General features: G+C 48.8%; 1 protein-coding gene across 17 annotated transcripts in view; it reads left to right on the forward strand.

Annotated features, from left to right (window-relative positions):
* Nucleotides 1-5909, forward strand: part of celf2 (cugbp, Elav-like family member 2) — a 177863-nt gene that overhangs the window by 168076 nt on the left and 3878 nt on the right. The window lies entirely within an intron of this gene.

The following is a 5909-nucleotide window of genomic DNA, read 5'->3' on the forward strand; positions in this document are numbered from 1 at the left end:
AGTTTGCATTTTTGAGGCTACTATGTAACATGGTTGAATATTTATCTAGGGTCTTTAACTACTATCTACTTACATTTAAATTAATAATTTAGTAGAATTCACGTATTGTGTACATGTAATACATTGTACTTATATTTTAAAAATACCTGCATGTAATTGCATCTGTAATAAACAGATCATGCTTCATGCTTCATGCTTGTCACTTGACACACCGCGGCCACAATAACACTGTGTGACGGATGGATCGCTTTTATTTCATTTTTTCGTTTTTGATTCAAAATATTCATAAACTTGCTTACCATATCATCAACTATCTGATATTCTGATTCACAAATATGTGTAAATGAGTGTGTTTTGTCATTTAAAAACCATTCTAAATGAGCTTGATCGTGATCTGTAACGTGAGATGGGCGCCGTCATGTTTGTTCGCGCTGCAGTTACAAGAGTCCTGTCAGTCGGATTTACCGCACGTAAATTAATCAATTTCTCCCGAAATACATGTAAGTAAGTGGCCGGTGAACTGGGAGAAGAATAGAGTGAACTTTATAGTTACTTACACTGTGTGTATCTGATATTAATAAAACACGGTGGCAAATTATATTTGAATGGATTGTTATTGCTGCTTCCATAAACATCCGTGTGTATTTTACGAACTCTAAATGTATTGTTTCACTAGTACTTATGCGTATTTAAATGTCTGTAACCTAAAATAAACATTATGTGGTTAAAACCACTGCATAGTTGTGATTATATGACAAGTGCAGCGGCGTCTCAGCGCCAGATAAAGCTCGAAAGCACAGTTTGAATTTGGCAGTTATGTGACGTCACCGAACATTCTCAATCCCATATGTGGGACCGTACTCCCAGGGGCACGGAAATAAAACTCCCATATGTGGGACCGTACCACTCAAAGGGTTAAACCTACCCATACCACCAAACCTGTCCCTAACCTTACCAGTATCCCACCTCAATAACAGCAAAAGTGTTGTGAAACTTTTGTCATTAATATACATCCATAACCAAATCAGTGTCAGTCAACATTCACTACCATTTAAACGTTTAAATACTGATGTTTTTTTTAAAAAGGCATTTCTTTTATCAACAATATTTGAATGATTTCTGAAGGATTATGGAGTAATGGCTGCAGAAAATTCAGCTTTTCATCATAGGATTACATCGCATTTTAAAATATAGAAAGGTGTTATAGAAAGTATATTGTAATATTTCACAATATTACTGATTTTTCTATATATATATATATATATATATATATATATATATATGTATTTTATATATACTATATATTACTACATAATATCTTTATTTAAAAACCCTTGACCCTGTAACACTTGCACTCTCTATTCTTTCTATTCTAACTACTTGTTTTCTTTTTATTTGTTATAAAAAATGACCCTCTAACACTAGGGTTCTCTATTCTTTTGACTTTTCTTTTTATTCATTTAAAAAATAATAATTGACCCTCTATCACTAGCGTTCCCTTTCAGTCAGTGACTCTCGACGTCACGTCGGTGACCGATGAATTGGGATCTCGCTTCGAGAGACCAATCTACTTCAAGTCTAACTAAATGAGCCAATGCACATTGGCATGCAATTATTTCATCCAGCTGCCGCTGATCACAGCGTGAGTATAAAAAGGCAGCCGGTGCAATGCTTACCAGCTTTTTGCTTCGGAGCAGAATGACAACATCGTTCTGCTCCATCCAAGTGTCTTCAGTGAGCTACGAGTTCAACACAGTCTTGGAAGCTTCTGGTGTTGGCGGACGGCGCTTCAGCGGTGGTCGTTCCTGTGTCGAGTGGGTTGCGCACTTCAGGCTGCACTACCCCCTGTCGAGCTGACCACCAAACCTGTCCCTAACCTTACCAGTATCCCACCTCAATAACAGCAAAAGTGTTGTGAAACTTTTGTCATTAATATACATCCATAACCAAATCAGTGTCAGTCAACATTCACTACCATTTAAACGTTTAAATACTGATGTTTTTTTTAAAAAGGCATTTCTTTTATCAACAATATTTGAATGATTTCTGAAGGATTATGGAGTAATGGCTGCAGAAAATTCAGCTTTTCATCATAGGATTACATCGCATTTTAAAATATAGAAAGGTGTTATAGAAAGTATATTGTAATATTTCACAATATTACTGATTTTTACTATATTTTGATAAAAAAAACTAAAACCTAAAGCCATAAACAATGTTTAATACTTGACAAAAAAAACAAATACAGAAATACAATTAAAAAAAAAAACAATAAAAACTTATTTTCAGCTAACTGTCAAGGCAACATCTAATTTTTAGTTTAAATTGATGTATTCTCTACAGACAAAACTAAAACTAAATACTAAAATTATGAGCATAAAAAGGCAGCCAATGCAACGCATACCAGCTTTTCGCTTTAGAGCCGAGCGATAACATCGTTCTGCTCCTGCCAATATCTTCGTGTGTGACGACGAGTTCAGCGCGCTCTAGGGAGCTTTTTGTGTTGGTGTACGGTGCCTCAGCGGCGGTCGTTCCTGTGTCGAGTGGGTTGCGCACTTCAGGCTGCACTACCCCCTGTAGTGCTGCAAACGGCCGTTTCCCCTGTGCGTCTCAGCACGTAAAAAAGCATTTCCCTAAAATAGTCAATTTCTCTAAAAGAGTACAATAAGCGTGTGTCTTTGTAAGGACAACGGAGATGCGGTCGTTACCTGGCGCCGGGTGATGGTCACGATCGCTGCCTCACGTGTCTGGGCATTAAACACGCTGAGGTGGCGTTCATGGATGAGTCATGTTCCCGTTGCGGGAAGATGACCATCTCGGAGCTGCGGGTCAGGCTCTGTTTCCTCCAGGGGGGTGGAGCTCCATTGCCTCGACCACGATCTAGTGTTCGTCCTGGTGGCAGCCAGGCGAGGACTACTTCGGGCAGTAGCACGAGAGGGTAGGGCTCAAGTGGAAACCTCCACCGCGTCCCGAGCCCTCAAGGTTGGATGATTGGTTTCTCAGGGTGGCCGGCGATTCCCCCGGTGGAGCAGTCGGTAGCGATGCAGTTGTGTCCTAAGACCGCCTCCTCCTGGCAGGGTAACCCGTCGCTCCCCTCCCAGGCCTGTAGGAATTCTTCTGGTCTGACCGGCGGTGCTTATACTGCTTGTGGAGAAGCTGGCTCCGCCTTACACGCTATGGCGTTACTGCAGGTTCATCAGGCCAAGGCACTGAAGGACCTGCACGAGGGTGGTCACGATCCAGAAGTTCTGAAAGAACTCCGAACCGCTACTGACCTTGCGCTTGTGGTCCAGGAGCGCCATCTCTGGCTGTGTCTGGCTGACATGAGGGACGCCAACAAAGTTCGGTTCCTCAATGCCCCTGTGTCCCAGACCGGTCTCTTCGGCGACGCAGTCGAGAGCTGTGCCCAGTAGTTCTCGGCTGCACAGAAGCAGACTGAGGCGATTTGTCACATCCTGCCCCGGCGGGCAGCTGCTGCCTCCACCAGTCCGCCGGTCGCAGCGCCCCAGCCTGCCCAGTTTGCATCTGCAGCAGCCACGAGCAAGCGGCGCCGTGGAGCTGGGCGTAGGCAGGCTGCCCCACCCGTCCAGGCCCCCGTCAAACCTGGCGGTGAGCGGAAGAGCAAGAGGCCCCGGGACGGGCGACTCAGAGAGGGAGGAAGCTGCTCTTTGGGGGATGCTGAATGCTCCTCTCCCTCCCTCGGAGGAGGGCTGGGTGGAGAATCTGGAAAATTTTGACGAGAGAGAGGTTTTCTCTGTCCCTGGGTCCCAGGAGGGCACAGAGAGTCGCGGACAGACCAGCACCAGACCACTTCTCCATCGCGAGCAGGCAGCAGCGGGCGGTTCGAGAGTGTCAACAAAGGCCCTACTCACGCACCCTCTGCCAAACTGTAAAACCAGGTAAGCGTTGCACCGCACACTCAGTCCCCTCTTCGGTCCCGCCCGAGTTGGGTCCCTGCGTTCCACCTCGCTGCCCCACTGCGGGTATGGCAGTGGTTCCGCTGGTCCCGCTTGCACGGTATCTGGGTGCCTGGCTAGCGCTACCCAGCTCGTCTCGTTGGCTTCTGCGGAACATCAGCCTCGGCTATGCGATTCAGTTCGCCCGGCGTCCCCCCAAGTTCAGTGGCATCTGCTTCACGACAGTGAAGGCAGCCGATGCTCTTGTCTTGCGTGCAAGATGTTGATGCAGAAACGCATCTTTGGGTGCATCAGTCCCCGAGATTGGTTTGCAGCGATCGGCCTGAAGGACGCGTACTTTCATGTGTCGATCCTTCCAAGCCACAGACCATTTCTGCGGTTCGCGTTCGAGGGACGTGCATATCAGTACAAGGTCCTGCCCTTCGGGCTGTCCCTGTCTCCCCGTGTCTTCACGAAAGTCGCGGAGGGGGCTCTTGTTCCCCTCAGAGAGCAGGGTGTTCGTATCCTCAACTATCTCAACGATTGGCTTATACTAGCTCAGTCTCAGGTTCAGTTGTGCGAACACAGGGACTTGGTGCTCCGGCACCTCAGCCAGTTGGGTCTTCGGGTCAACTGGGAAAAGAGGAAACTCTCCCCCGGTGCAGAGGATCTCTTTTCTCGGTTTGGAGTTGGATTCGGTCGAAAAGACAGCACGCCTCACAGAGGAACATGCGCGGTCGGTGCTGAACTGCTTGAATTCATTCAAGGGCAGGACAGCGGTCCCACTGAAACAATTTCAGAGGCTCCTGGGGCATATGGCAGCTGCAGCGGCAGTTACACCGCTGGGGCTGCTTCATATGAGACCGCTTCAGCATTGGCTTCATGGCCGAGTCCCGAGGTTGGCGTGGCAGCGCGGCACTCACCGGGTCCAAGTTACACCGGCCTGTCGCCAAACCTTCACCCCATGGTCCTAGAACAGGTATCTGGGCATGCTGTGGTTTACACGGATGTCTCCACCACCGGCTGGGGGGACACGTACAATGGGTACATAGTTTCGGGGGTGTGGACGGGCCCCCAACTGCACTGGCATATCAATTGCCTAGAGTTGTTAGCGGTGCGCCTTGCCTTGAACCATCTCAAAGGGCACATTACGAGGCAAGCACGTGCTGGTCCGAACGGACAACACGGCGACTGTTGTGTACATCAACCGACAAGGTGGTCTACGCTCCCGTCGCATGTCGCAACTCGCCCGCCACCTCCTCCATTGGAGTTGGAAGGTTCTGAGGTCACTTCGTGCCAATCACATTCCGGGTCTGCTCAACCGTCACGAGCTATGCTCCTGGGAGAATAGAGACTCCATCCCCAGACGGTCCAGCTGATTTGGAGACATTTCGGAGCCACTCAGGTAGACCTGCTTGCCTCTGCAGAAACCTCTCACTGCCAGTTGTTCTACTCCCTGACCAAGGGAACACTTGGCACGGACGCACTGGCACACAGCTGGCCGCGGGGCCTGCACAAGTATGTGTTTCCCCCAGTGAGCCTTCCCGCACAGACGCTGTGCAAGGTCAGGGAGGACGAGGAGCAGGTCCTGCTTGTGGCGCCGTATTGGCCCACTCGTACCTGGTTCCCCGAACTAATGCTCCTCGCGACAGCCCCTCCCTGGCAGATTCCTCTGAGGAAGGATCTACTGACTCAGAGACGGGAGGACGAGGAGCAGGTCCTGCTTGTGGCGCCGTATTGGCCCACTCGTACCTGGTTCCCCAAACTAATGCTACTCGCGACAGCCCCTCCCTGGCAGATTCCTCTCAGGAAGGATCTACTGACTCAGAGATGGGGCACCCTGTGGCATCCGCATCCAGACCTCTGGAAACTTCATGTCTGGTCCCTGGACGGGATGCGGAGGTTCTAGGTGACTTACCCCAGCAGGTAGCTGACACCATCACTTCGGCGCGAGCACTGTCTACGAGACACGCTTACGCCTTGAAGTGGAACCTGTTCGTCAAGTGGTGGTCT

The sequence above is a fragment of the Sinocyclocheilus anshuiensis genome, unplaced genomic scaffold, assembly GCF_001515605.1.
Source record: "Sinocyclocheilus anshuiensis isolate Anshui unplaced genomic scaffold, SAMN03320099.WGS_v1.1 scaffold719, whole genome shotgun sequence".
Lineage (NCBI taxonomy): Eukaryota > Metazoa > Chordata > Actinopteri > Cypriniformes > Cyprinidae > Sinocyclocheilus > Sinocyclocheilus anshuiensis.